The following is a 14,837-nucleotide window of genomic DNA, read 5'->3' on the forward strand; positions in this document are numbered from 1 at the left end:
GCCTCTTTGTGAGGGAGAAAATGTCATTCTCTAATTAGTGCTGCTTTGCATATTCTTTTGTAAACACAGAACTGTTGTTGGCAGCAAAAATGGCTTTTTCAGTGAAAGTTACAAGGTCATGGTGCAGGTGGAGCTGCTTGGAAGGGACAAACAAGGTCAGCTGGGCTCCTCTGCTATGTCAGGCCAGATTCTGCTTGGTCCTTACATCACCCAGGTGTCCAACACGTTGTCCAAAACGGTGGCTGGTGCTGTGCCAAAGCAAAAGTAAAGAAAATGCTAAAAATGGGTAAAGATCAACCAAAGTTGCCCTGGAGTGCTGCAGGCAGCAGAGCAGGTGCGTGGGGCTGCAGCAAGCGATGGCGAAAGGCAAGACCCAGGGCTGGCCCCTGGGGTGGGGTGGCCAGAGGAGATGGCTGAGGAGATGACCAAGGAGTGGCTGCCTGTCAGCCACTGCCTCTTGCCCAGCTGCAATGCTGTGGCTTGGAGCAGAAGTGGCCATCAGGTCTCCATATGGCAGGCGGCTTGTGTTGGCGGCCCCAGATCCAGCCAGGATGAGTAAGTGGAAGGACATGTCATTGTTGTTGTTAACATTTGAAATGCAGCCTGTGCTGCAGGCCCAGCATTGCTCCCTTTGTGCAGTTTGCATTAAATAGCAGCGAGTGACAGGATCTCCATTTCAGAGCAACCTGGAGAAGTGTCACAGGAGAAGCACATTCCAGGTTGGTTTGTTGTTTTGTTTTTGGTGACTCTAATACTGGTTGAAATATTTTAACTCCAAGGTAGAAAATTCCATCAGTATCTCATTTGCAAATGTCTTAACTGTGAAGAAAATGTTGGATTATTTTGAAGGGAAGTGAAAGGTTTCTGTGCTGTAGAACCAACTTGGAGGGAGACCCAAGAGTCCCAAGAGAGGCACCTGCACAGCCCCAGCACTGACCACCTCATTCTGCATTGAGCAGGATTCCTCATGGAATCACAGAATGGTTTGGGCTGGAAGGGACCTTTCAAGGCCATCTAGTCCAAGCCCTCTAGACTAAAGCAGGACACATCTTCAACTTGTCCTATGGCTACAGTTCCTGCTAAAAAGTCTGACCCCCTCTTAAATTTCTTAAATTTCCCCCTTAAATTATTAAGAGGTGATTTAAGTGCTTCATCATCTTTGGGCAGATTTCTGCTGGCAGAGTCATTCCCAGAGCAGACTCCTCTGGTGTTTGCAGGGTGGTTTGGGTGTGCAGGCCCTGGCACTGCTGCCCCTTGCCCAGGGTGTCTCTGTGGGATTCATGGCTGGTGCCAGAGCAGAGCCCAGTGGTCAGTGGTGAGCACGGACAACCCCACGGGGAAAGCTCAGGTGTGATGCTGGGATCCAAGCCCCAGCCTTGTTTAAATAGGACTGAGGAGTATGAATCCTACGGGGCCTTTGGAAACTTTAGTCCTGATCTAGAGAAATGATTTACAGCTCTTTCCAATTATAAGCCATTTTCCACCCTACTTAGGATTGGGGCAGATTTCCAGAAATGTTTGGGTATTAAAAGACAGGCTGAAGCTCTCAACAGGTCCTTCAGAAGCAGCCAAGCATTGACACCTGTGGCTGTGAGCAGCCTGGTTCCAGCCGTGCACCAGGTGCCTGGCTTGAAAATGTGCTTTTGAAGGAGTGATCCCCAGGTGTCACAGTGTTGAGCAGAGCAGCCCCAGGTCCTCAGAAGGGATTTGGGCACCTCTGAAGCTGATAGTTTTGGCCAGGGGTGTTTGCACAGCCTGAACATGCCTGGAGCGAGTGCCTGGGGAGGAGAACCTGAAGCACCCACCTTGTGTAGAGGCTCAGTGGCCAAGAACCAGCCCTGCAGTGCTTCTGGGTGCTGGCAAGGAGACCATGTCCCATGGGTCTTATTCCCAGGCCTCCTGGGGAGGCTACATTGGAGAAATCCTCCTGGAAAACCACTTCTCCCTTGGTGAGATGCTGGGCAACTGTCTATGGGGGTCCAGTGGGGACCTCGTGTGCTGTGTCCACGCTGGGGAAAAAGGGGATCTGTTGGATGTACTGAACCTGCAACGTGCAGCAAAACTTCCCCTGGAGCAAGGCTGAGCACACTGAAGTCGTGCTGGCTTAGTTCATGGGACCAGGAGTGAGGGAAAAACTTGGGAACAAAAAGGTGAAGGAAAAAGCGTGTGGGAAAGGCTAGAGAGCCAGGGTGGTCTGGGCAAGGGGCTCCTCCTGGCACCAGGCCTCCTCAGAACTTCTGAAAAACTCCATTAGCTCTCCCCACTTGAAGGTGACAATCTGTTTTCAATTCTCCCCACAATGTGATGATGAAATTACATGAACTTCCAAGCAAAGTTTGGTGTGACAGGATAAAGGAGCCTCACAGCCGCGCTGCAGCTTTATCATCTTGGCAAACGCTTGTTTTCCATTTGCAGTTTGACAAGGGAACTCATAAACTATTTTGCCAGTTGAAGTTTTATGAAAAGCGGATCCCAGAGTTTGGCTCCTGACCCCACTTGATCTAATTTGTAGAATTTGTTACCTTTACAGAGCAGTCAATGAGGGACTCTTCGTTGTGTCGCTTCAAACGCCTCCGCGTCCAGTTTTCCTGGTGATGCTGAAGGCACAGAACAACAACGGCCCGTTGATCTGGCTGGTCCCTCACCTGCCCTGCAGCCACCAGGCAACTGTTAAATGCAAAAGCCCCAGAAGCAGATAACGAAGCAGACAATTAGCATCCAGGCTTTGGCCACAATGGTTTCCAGAATAATGAATAGGCAGGATAGCCAGCCGTGTCACACACCGCTTCAGCCTGGGATTGCATCTGTCAGCCCAAATTCTGCCTGCATGCGAGGCATCCAGCACCCAATCTAGTTAGACAGCTAACTGAATTAAAACAAAAATCTACAGATGCATGATAAATGCACAGGATGCTCTGTCACACATGAATGACTTCTGTGCAGGCCAAATGACAGATGTATTTCCTCGACTCCAGGCCAGGCTCCAGCACAAACCACTCTTCATTTATCAATAATTGGGCCTTAATTTCATTTGGCAGTGCTAGAGCAGCATGCTCAGCTTCCTCTCCAATAGACTAACACTAATTATGCTTTTTTTTGGGGCATCAATCTTTTATTTTATCCTCTAATAATCAACCATAAGCATAGCTATATCTTTCCTTTTTCAAGGGACATGGGAGGCTTTACCCATAACTCATTATTAGCGATAATGGAACGGGAATGGGAACCCTTCTATTATTTATGTCTGAGAGGGAGCGCGGCACCCAGGCGGGAGCAGGGGATCATATTCTGCCTATTCACATTGAATCAACGTCTTGATTCCTTTGCCACCTCTTTTGAATAACAAACGTCATGTTCTATTAGTCCTTATACACAAAAAAGAGGGTTTTATTAAAGAGAGTCAATTTACCAGGGATGTTTTTGGGGTGGAGGTAAATGCAGGCAGAGCAATGGGGATGTACGTGTGGCACGTGGTACCCAGGCACTGGGACCGTTATGGTTCAATCCTGGAGACTGCTGAGTACTTCTGGGTGGTGCTGGGTCTCTTTCCATCATCTCCATGGGAATTATGGGCACCAGGCAGGACTGGGTTGCTGAACTTCCTGGGTGAGTGATGACAAATGCAAAGGAAATTGGTCTTATGTGAAATGTTTCCCTATCTGCTATCACGTGTGTACGTGTGTGGGGGCGTGTGCATGCATGTGTGTAGTTACAGGGCAGTGAAATCATGTCCATGAGAGCAGGTGGATGCGTGAAGGCAGGGGTCAGATAACCCTTCTTGCCCCCCCACCTTGTGCCACCAGAGGGTTTATCCCTGCAGAGCCTCCCTGTGCAGCTCAGTTCCCTGCGCTTTGAGCCGCCGTGGCCTCGGTTTACATATGTTCTGATCTTATCCCCTGCCTTCCCTATGAGCTCTGAGGCAGGCGTGATCTTCTCAAAGCCTTTTTCTGCCTTTGAGTGACAGCCTGAAAAGGCAGTTCCCATCTGCAGAGGTGCCCCCAGCTTTAGGGGGGTGCTCAGCCCTCCTGGTTGGCACCAGGGACCGGCGCTGCTCAGCCCTGCTTGCTCCTCTCGGTGGTTTCGCACCCAGCGCTGGGTTTGCTGGCACAGAGTAGTTTAGTGATGTGCTCCTGGGGGCTGATTGCCATGTCCAGATGATCTGTTGGAGTTTGCTGCCTGATCCAATCTATGGCATAATTGGAGAGGACGAGGAACAAAATTCATCCTTGTTTCACCCCAGTAACTACGCCAAATTCAACAGAGAGCTCTCCATATGGTCCAACACAAGTTAGGTAATGTGTGTATTATGCCATAATAAATGAAGTCTCCTAGGTCTTAGTGGCTAGTTGTTATCAAAGATCTTCCCTAGCAGTTCATTGTGATTGGAACAGAAAGCAGCCACTGGAAAAATGATAAATAGAGCTGCTGTGCTGTTCTGAGAGTGATGGAAAAATCTGGGCTTGCAGTCCTGTGCTAAATAGCAACGTGCCCACGTGTGCTTGCTCTCCACTTCTGGAAAAGTCTCACCCCTCCCAGTTCAAATTATTTCCAGGATGAATGCAGATGTATTTCAAGGGCTTCTTCCCAAATAAGCTATGTAACTCCTGGGGGACATCTTATCCCAGAAGATAAGGGATCTTGGAGTGTTCATGAGCTCTAATGTTGTCCCAGCAAGTGAGCAAATAAGCCTGGGAGTTTCCTTTAACTCGGTGCCACCCAACTAAATGCAGCATTTAGACATTTCTATAAGATTTCTAGCAGTTCAAAAAAGCTATTTTCCAGTTGGGAATGCACTCGGATTTGCATCCTTTTCCTTCTTTGTTGTTGGTGTTTTCTCATTATTACTATAATTAAACTTTTAATGTAATAATTAGATTTGCTCTAAAAACAAGTTCAGATGGGAACATCAGATCATGGAACAATAAACACCAGGAGTAGCAGAAGTGCCACTAAGGATTGACTTCAATACATGGCTGGAAAAAGAACCAGTACAACACTGGTTTTTCTCCAGCTCCGTTTCAATGACTTCCACAGCCCTTAGTGCATTAAGTAGCCATCTATTATATTGCAGTTCTGAAAAATTATACAAGTATTTGTCACTGCCACCCTCTACAGCAGAGAGTGTTACTGGCAGGTGATGCCTGCCTTGCTTATTTATTTCCCTGGATGGGAACAAGAAGGAGACTCCTTCCTCCTGGGCCGTGAGTTCCTGGCTGTTGCTCACATGCCTGCAAACAAAGATCCAATATTCAGGTGGACAAGCAGCTTGAATTCTTCTTGGAACCACCTCTTTGGAGTCTCTCACCCCAAAAGCACCTTTTTCTCTTTCTCATTATTTTATTACATGTGGTTTTCAAAATAGGGTTTTGCTTCCCAGCTGTATCTTTGCTGTCTAAAGTAACCCCAGAGAACAAAACATAGAATGTTTTTCATTCTGGGCACAAAAGCAAGAAAGAACAAGTCTTCTTAGATGTCATAGGATTCTATGATTCTACCCCAACTCAGTAGAGGGATTACAGAATTCAAGTCCTGCTTATCTGAAGACATGCAACTCCTTCTTCTGTCCCTTCACTCAGGCTGCAAGTCTGCCACTTAAAAAAGATTTGTTAATAGGGCTTCAGTGCCACTGGGCCCTTAACATTTCTTTTTTGCCTATAAACTAATTTTATTGTTTTACTATAGTGAGGAAAATTGCTGCATCTCTCCTGGAAGGAAAAGTATTAGCCTATTAAAGATAAATAGCTGGTTAAGGTTTTTCAAAAAGTTTGGAGTAAATAAGAAGCTGATGAGCTTAGGGAGCTTTTAATTTTCCTCCCTGCTTCTTCATGTCCAGCTTCTCACCTTAAATCTCTGGGAAAAGGCTCAGCAGGGATGTGTGAGCTGCAGAATCCAGCAGCTGGCAGGGTCCTGGTCTGGGAAGGTCACAGACTCACTGAATAGTTTGGGCTTGAAGGGACCTTTCAAGGCCATCAAGGCAGGACAGGGACTTCTGCAACTGGATCAGGTTGCTCAGATCCCCATCCAACCTGATGTGGAATATTTCCAGGGGTGTGGCAGAGAGCTCAAGCCCTGCTCAGAGCAGGGGGGCAGAGCCTGCTGGCTCAGGCCAAAGGAGCCTGCTGCAGAAATGCCATTTTTCTGAGGTGATCAGAGAGCAGAAGACACCCAACAAGCTCTGCAGGCAGCTCCCAAGCTTCATCTGCAGGCTGAGAGCCAGGGATGTCACTCCTGTGTGCTTAGGCTAAGAATCCCAGAATCCCAGACTGGTTTGGGTTGGAAGGGACCTCAAAGACCATCCAGATCCAACCCCTCTGCCATTGGCAGAGACACCTCCCAGCAGCCCAGGCTGCTCCAAGCCCCATCCAACCTGCCCTTCAACACTGCCAGGGAGGGGGCATAAAGCCAAACACTCGGACCAACGGCATCACTCGGGGGAGCAGGGTGGCTCTCTGGGACAGAGCCTGTGGCCCCTCCAGCTCAGCTCTGGAGGGATCTGCACCACCAGAGCATCCCCAGAGCACCCACCACACCTTCCCCCTGCTGCCCCCGCTGCTCTGTACCTTCCTCCTTCCCAGGCTTTTCTGGTTGGTTACCATGGCAATCCCTTGCCTCACCAGGGTCCTTGTGAACTTGTTTACCATCCCAATTCTAACGTTTTCAGATCCAGGCTGATGATGACAGCTCTGTGTGGCCCATCTGTGCCTGATCCGATCAGCACTTCCAAGGCAAGGCACCAGTGTCAGCATGAGGGGACCATGAGTGTCATGGAGGAGATGGGTCTGATCCTGTGCTGGCCTGAGCAGGGCAAGGCACTGGGGTAATTATTTCAAGGATGTATTTGGGCACAGGGCTGAACATTAAAAAAAATTAATAATAATAATGATACAGGCATTGAGAAAAAAACCCCCACGAGCACACTCCTTTGTTTCTTTTTATGACTAATGTTAAAAGAAACTGGTGTGGTTTCACATCCTTTGGAAATAAACCACTTTCTCTAGTAAAAATGCAATTTGACATCATATAACCAAGGAAAGGCTGAAGGGATAGGTAGTGTCTCTGTCAGCAGACAAAAACCAGACCAGCTCTGAGGCACACAAGCTCTTCTTCAGACCCTGCACATCCACAGCTAAATTTCATAAGGAAAAACCTGTTAATCTAACAAAGAGGAGAGGAAAAAAAAAAAAAAGGAGAAAGCAGAGGCTTGAACACACTGCCAGAGAATAGATTGGGATGGGTCTCAGTCCTGCAGGCAGGAAGGTACTGGGATCCGTGGTGGGAATTACAGCCAAATCATGTCAGGCTAGAGATAAGCAGGTTTTGGTACAAATTTTCAAGAGGGATGAAAATGTAGCCATTGGAAGCATCTAGCAAGAACTATAATAGAAAGCCTGTCCCCTCAAGTCTCTAAATCAAGACAGATAAGCTTCTGAACGAGTGGCTGTAGCTCAGCAGCAGGACTGGGCTGGATGCAGCTATTCTGGGGCTCCGATTGAATTAAAGGATGACAATGGTCCCTTGTCTCTGGATCTGTGGCAGAAGAGCACGCTGAAAAAGCCCACAGAAGCCTGCTGGTGTCACTCGTGCCAACGGGTGACTCAACGGCAACGTGCGCGTGTTTCTCACAGTTTGGGAGTTTTCCAAATGACTCCGTGTTCTCGCTGGGTTCGTTATGAGCCCCTGAAGGAGCCTTGCTGGCATCAGCCCGGGATCCAGCCTCCGCTCCCTCCGCTTCCGTCCCCCCAGCCCCGGCCATCCCGGGAATGCTGCTTCCACTGGGTTTTCCTCAGGAAGATAGAGCGAGTCGGGCTGTCAGCACGTGCCTGATGGAGCGTTTCCTCGCTGGGCTTCCAAACATACAAAGGGTTTTGGAGGATAACTGGGCAAGTGCAGTGGTGCAGATGTCCCAAAGCAGCTCCTGAGGCGCCACCATAAAAACAATATTCCTCTGGATAAGAGCAAAACAAAACACCCAGCACAGCAGGGATTCATGGTCCCTCAGTGAAAACATGATAATCTACCACAAGTGTCACATGAACTGTGTGAACTCTTGTTCCAGGTCTACAGGTGCCTCTAGCAGCATCACTTCTCCATCTACAGAGGAAGCACTTTCTGGGTAATTTGGTTTTTATCTCCTGCTTTTTCCCAAGCATAGTTTATGAATCATAGAACTAATTTAGGTTGGAAAAGACCTGGAAGATCTTTGAGTCCCACCATTCCCCCAGCCCTGCCAAGGCCACCCCTGCCCCATGTCCCTCAGCACCACATCTACATGGCTTGGAAACCCCTCCAGGGATGGGGACTCCAGCCCTGCCCTGGGCAGCCTGGGCCAGGCCCTGACAACAGCTTCTGGCAGCTTGGGAAGTGGGGGTGGGAGGGCAGATCCCTGCTGTCCCTCCTTCCCCGTGTCCCTGCACTCCTCTGTCATCACATGGCTTGAGCTGCAAAGGATTTCAGTTTTCCAGCAATGCACAACATTTGTCTCATGTTAATCAGCAAAACGAGCTTTGGTTTGAGAATGAATACTAAACCATGGTCTACTCTTCTTATTTTTATTTTTATTTTTTTCCCCTCTGACAGTTATTGACAGCCAGTTTCCAGAATGTGATCAAGCTTTCTGGGCAGTTATAGATGGGTTTACACTAAGCAGTTGCTGCTGACTTCTCTGGGAAGGAAAGGTCCTGCTCCTACCCACCAGCCACCCCAGGAAGCAGCACCTCTGCTGTTCCCTGAGGGTCTCATCTGCGTGCTCTTCCTGCCTGGCTGGGCACTGCCAGCACCCCGGCACAGGACACGGTGGCTGCAGGCACCATGTGCCACCAGAGCAGGGCAGGGATATCTCCCCAAGCCTGGAATGCAGCAGGGATTTATTCTCTCAGTACAAACATCACAGGAGATTATAGGCTGGAACAGGCTTCCAAAGCTCCATTTCTCTTGCTCTCTCTCTTTTTTCCCCCCCTCATCTCATTTTCATCCCATTCCTGTTTCTCTGGTTCCAAGTTCCAATTCTGGAACAGCAATTGAGAGACTTTTGCTTACGAGCAGCAGCACAAGCTCCTGGTAAGTCCCTTCAGAGGCAGGGCTGCTGTGCCAAGAGCTCAGCAGCAGCCTGGGAGCAGCGGGTCCCAGGTCCTGCTCTGCTGGGGACACACGGGAATGCTGTGGCCACATCCCCCGTGTGGCCGTGGGGACCTGCTTCTCACTCCATCCCTTTGCAGCACCAGGAGAACGATGGGGTTCGGGGTGGGTTGTTTTTTTCTTCTGGTTTTGCTTGCCACCCCAGCCGGCACTTGGGCGCAGCGGTGCCGGCGGCCGCAATGGCAGCCCAGCGCCGCCTCCACTGCCAGGGTCCTTCTGCTGTGCTTTGGTTTTTAATCCCACTGAGCTGAGAACATCTTTAGCTTCGTTTGGAGAGACACAGCTGAAAAAGGAGAAAGAAAAAAAAAAAAAAAGAAGAGCACAGAAGGCCTGTTTTTGAAACTGGATGTGTCTGTGCTCCAGGGACAGGGCTCTGCTTCTCCTCCCCGTGTCGGTAGCACCCAGCACTGCTATGAGCCACCCTGGGGTTTTTTTAAAAGCACACAGTTCTTTCATCATTTTGTATTTTAATAAACATTTATGCTGCTTTTATTACCTACCGAGCTGCTGTGCTATGCTAATATTAGAAGTTCCTGGCAAAAAAATATAATAGTAAAAAAAAAATCATTTAAATTCCTCCTTGTTCCAAGCTTGGAAAACTGAAGAAGCCCCAGGTTTGATGTCCCTCCTGAGGGTTTCTTTGCCAAAGTCCAGCCTTGATGATATCTTTTTCTACCTCAGGGGGTTGAGATACAGGAGCCAAGAGCAGCTCTGCAGCAGGATGGGGTTTGTGGGCACGGGGGTGGGCTCCCCGTGGCAGGCTTTGGGGGGACACAAGCCTCAGGCAGGCTGAAGGGTGGGTTACAGCCTCTTTTGGTGATCAGATGATTCATCCTCCTTGTTGGGTCTTTGTTTTAAATCCAATTGCCAGGGCACTGGAAAAACAAAACAGAATCAGTTTGGTTATTGAAGTTGATTACTGTGTTTGTTATTCAAGCAGAAACCTTCTAGTAACACAGGACAGACAAACACCTCTGCTCCTTCCAAGGAACACAGCTGTGCTCTCCTGCTCAACCCAAGCCCCTGCTCCTCTCCCTTCACTTGCTTTGCTCCTCCCTGACCACGGCTTTGTCTCCCAGCAGAGCATCTCCCCAACCCACCACATCACCCTGAGCGTCTCCCTGACCCACCACCTGCCCTGGGCATCTCCCCAGCTTCACCTCAGGCATCTCCCCGTGGCTGCAGGGCTCCTGCTGACATCTGGCAAGTGCAATGAATTCCCCCCAGCTCCTCCTGGGGAGATGGACCCATAGCTCACTTCAGCACAGCCCGGGCTGTTGGGTTAGCTGGTGCCCCATGCACCTCTGGCCAGTGCTGCTGCCTCTCCAGTAACCTCTGCATTCTCCAGGCTCTCCGGGAAGATGCTGCCCTGGGATTTCAGGCACATCTTTCCTCTCAGGGCTCCATGCTCCAGTGTCTTGCTGCAGGTTTGGCTTAAGGCCCAGGGCTGGGTTTAGTTGCAGAGTGTTAATTTTAAATTCTTAAAAATACATAGGGTGAAGTGGGGAGAGTGGCTGGAGGTTTCTGCTCTCTTGGTGTGGGGGAGACAGGTCAGCTGGAGGGGAGGGCGGCAGGTGAAGCGCTGGCACCCGCTTGCTCAGCAAAGCTCTTTCTGGGTTTCTGCCAGTTGCTTTTGGGCAGAGTCCTTGCAAACTGCAACCACCCCAGCCCACGGGCACCTCTCCTAGAGCTTCACGTGGTCAGGAAGTATCACGAGAGACAACAAGATGGATGGGGAAAGCAGGGCTGTATTTCACTTGGTGGGTTTTTTTTTCCATGGAAGAAGGCGCAGAGTGCTCACTGCAGCCCTGCCCCTGTCCCTGCTGGGCACAGGCAGAGCAGAAGGGTCCTCCCCTCAGCTCCCTGCAGACCCCATTGTGCTTCTGAAGGAGGCTTTTATTCTAACAGAGAAACTGGAGTCAAGTCCCTCTGCTGGGTGCCTGAGCCCAAAGCCGCACCACGGCTGCAGCTACCAGCAGGTTGTCTCCACCTCAAGTCCCCAGGCCTGGGGGACTGGCCCCTACCCTGCTGCTGGTCCCAGGCAAATAGCCAACCTCTTATTTTCATGATGAATAATTAGCTTTTTTTACTGCAGACACTTTCTGCTGGGTGAAGACACACCACTTTGTATAGGAAGAGCCTTTTGGGGATGATTGGAAGACAAATGAGCAATAACAGCAAGGACAGGCTCTCTGTGAGCCTTGAAATGATTTGTGTTAAACTTTGGATCCCTGGAAATAGAGATGATGTGTTCACTGGAGATAACATATGATTAAGACTGATACTTTTTTAAGACCTCCTTTTCAAAGCACACACATCAGAGTGAGCAACGTTTGGGTCTTCATAAAAGGTGCTTCAGGAAAAAATATCAAGGGCTGCATCTCACCTTTGGTAAATTGATATAAATGGTGTGCTATAAATTACATGATATAAACTCCTCCATGAGAGGCTCCAAAATGTTTTAATTTGCCTGTTTATTTGCTTTTAGCCTGTTTGTGTCTCTGGCAAACCTGGTGGCATCAGGGCTGAAGGGCAAAGGCAGTGCCTGCCTCGGGCTGGTGGGACACTTCTGTCCTTTCCACTGCTCTCTCTTTCTGCCTCCCATTAATTTATGCTGATTTTCAACTATTACACATTTGGCTTAAAAGTATCTCTGCTTCTAGTTCCTGCAGTTCTCAGGAGAGGGTGAATAAAGGTGATTTGCTAAAATGGGGACTTAATATTCAACTTTCTGTATCATTCACCTATGTTTGATGGTTTATTATGATCGAAGGTACAACTCCATTGAGAGATCAGTGCCTGCTGAAATTTTAACAAGAATGGGGAAAATTGTGTACAGTTATAGACTTTGTGATATGCATGTTAGTTTTAATCTGAGCAGCATTATCATAATTTAACAGAGGAGATGTGAAACATTCAGATACAATAGCTGATGTAATTAAATGTAGAAAGGAGTTGCAGGGAAATGACAGGTTTCCATTTTCAGTACAAACACTCTTCCAAAAATTACGGGTGCTCAGCAACAAATATGACACCTATCTAAATTCAGGAAGTACAAAATGTTCATAGTCGTATTAAAAGAGAGTGTGGAATCAGAAACCAGACTGAAGAGTGGAGATGATGCAGTGGCAAAGGCTGTGCCAGAAGAGAGGGAGGCCCGGCTGACCTGGCAGGCTTTGGGCAGCACCTCTTGTAATTGTTAGAACATATATATAGAATATATCTAATATTGTATAGAATATTTATATAGATTATTTTATTTTTACCCCGTGGACAGATAAAAGTGGTACAATCGTGCCTTACATCCAACTCACACACTGCAACATGGTTTTGTTTCCTGAGCGGTGGTGAGCCCACGTTACTCCCTGAAGCTCCTGCCCAAGTTCTGAGTTCTTCCTCCTCCTCCTCTTCTTCCTGTTCTTCCTGCTCCCTGCAGCCCGGCCCAAGGGTCTGGCAGCCTGGAACTGTGTTTTTGGGAGTGTCACAGGGATGGAAGCGGTACTGCACAGGGAGGGGAGGCTGGGGATGCTCGGTGTGGGTGATGGGGAAGAGGCCAATCAGTGGGTGTCGGCTGCTTCTCTCTGCTTCGTGGCAGTGCAACAATTGCAGCAGATGAAGAACATTCAGCAGATGAAGACATGAGTCACAGAGCAGTCGATGGTTTGCACGGAGCTGTGGAGGACATCTGTGCCATGTCCTGGCCTCCCTGCTGGTTGGCCCTCCCCAGCCTCCAGCCTTCCTCCTCCCCTCCAGCTCCCCCGCCAGCTCCTTCTCCCCTGATCAGCTCAAACACGAGGGGGTTTCTCTGAGGCTCTGCAGCCACAGAAGGGACTTGCTGTAGTGTCAACTGTTCCACTACTGAAAACTGCAGGGAAGAATGGGAGCATGGATAGCCAGGCAGCTGGCACAAGGAGGGGAATTTCTTCCTTCCATCACCTTCTGCTCCTGCAGGTCAGCACTTTCCCAGGCAGTGCCTGGCTGTGGGGGTAGAAACCCAACCACAGCCTCCCTCTCCTTCCCTGTCTGCTTCCACCCTAGCCAGCCACACACCACCAGGACAGCTGCTCAACAGGGAGGGACTTCCAAGTCCCCTCCCAAGGGGGAATTGCGTCCTTCTTCCTGGCTGCCTCTGGTGATGGATGGGGAAACCAGGAAAGGGAACAGCAGAGGGATTCACCTTTCCCTGGAAATCCTTCAGGCAAAAAGGGGGGCATTGACTGTGAACTAGAACTGGCTGAGGTTCAAACCACAGTGAAAGAGCAGGAAGTCCTGGCTTCAGCCAAGGAGCTTGTGGAGATACAGGGCATGAGGCTGGAGCAAGGTCAGAACCATGGGGGTGTGATCCAATGGGACCACACAGCCCTTGGGAAAGAGCCCGGCAGGCACAGCCCAGCCATGGAGGGGAGGTTAACCAGTGTTTGCTGGTGTCATAAAAACCAAGACAGGGGTGGGCTAAGGTGGGCTGCTGGGGAGTTCACAGCTCCACAGCTCTGTTTTTTCAGTCTGGGAAGATCATGGAAACCCTTCCCATCTCCTCTGGCCCACCACTGCACTTCTGCTGCCAAAGCCCAGCGTTACCCAGCCCACCCCTGGGAAACCTGGGAGCAGAACGGGAATCCCTGAGCAGGGTCAGTGTGGGGACATGGTGGGGACAATGCTGGGCAGCACCCAAGCCCACCAGAGCACAGGGGTCCTGCAGGGAGACAGGGCTGGAAGGACAGCTGCCCGCTTCCAACTTGCACAAACCCTCTAGAAAACCAGCAAGTTAACCCCTCTGCCCTGAGCAGGAGGCAAGTCCAAGTGTCCCGGGATATCTTCACGTGGAGGGTTTGCCAGCAAGGGACACAGCTGCACAGCAGCAAAACCCTCTTGCATGACTGGTTAGAAAACCAGGAGATTTGGTGCTGCCTGTAAGACTTCCTCCTCCTCCTCCTCCTCCTCCCAGGCAGAGCTCGGTTGCTTAGTAGACTGTTCTGATCCTTCCAAGCAGAAGGTAGCGATGGCGACTTGGCAAAGGCCCCCTCTGCAAATCCCTATTTGGATCATGAATCAGTCCCATAATTTCTGTGTAAAGGAACATTTCAGGAGGATTTATAGCATAGCATGTGAACATCGGATCTGCTTGTCACCGATCCTGTTAGAGGCTACAGATAAAAGGGTTGCAGTTTACAGCCCTGGAAAATGAGAATGAATTCCCTGCTGTGAGCACGGAGCAATGACTAGCAGAAATCTTGCCTGAGACACTGAGTTGGACCAAGAGCCTCTGCTGAATGATGGCAAAAACAACTCCAAGAAATTGATTCTGTACCCGGACACTGTGAAACTCAAGCCCTGGGGCACAGCTTTGCTGCCCCGGGCTTCACCCTGACCAGAGCCAGGGAGCCCCATGAGAGAGCTGAAAAAGAAGAGCATGTACTTGGAGGGGACAGGTTTTCTGTACACTCTTCTTTGCTGAAAAGACTAATTTTTTAATTCAGGACCCGTAATGACAATAATTTCCTAGTTAGTTATTCTTTTTAATTAAAGTTAAGATCTTACGAAATCCACAGGCTTCTGCTGTGCCACAAGCCTGGGATAAAGCGAGGCTGATGTGAACCCATCCTGCCCTGGCTCCACAGCCAGGTACCAAGCTGAATTCAGGGAAATTCAGACCAAACCAAACTTCCACCTGCCAATGCCTAAATGGCTGACACCCCATTTCT

Source organism: Apus apus, chromosome Z, assembly GCF_020740795.1.
Source record: "Apus apus isolate bApuApu2 chromosome Z, bApuApu2.pri.cur, whole genome shotgun sequence".
Classification (NCBI taxonomy): domain Eukaryota; kingdom Metazoa; phylum Chordata; class Aves; order Apodiformes; family Apodidae; genus Apus; species Apus apus.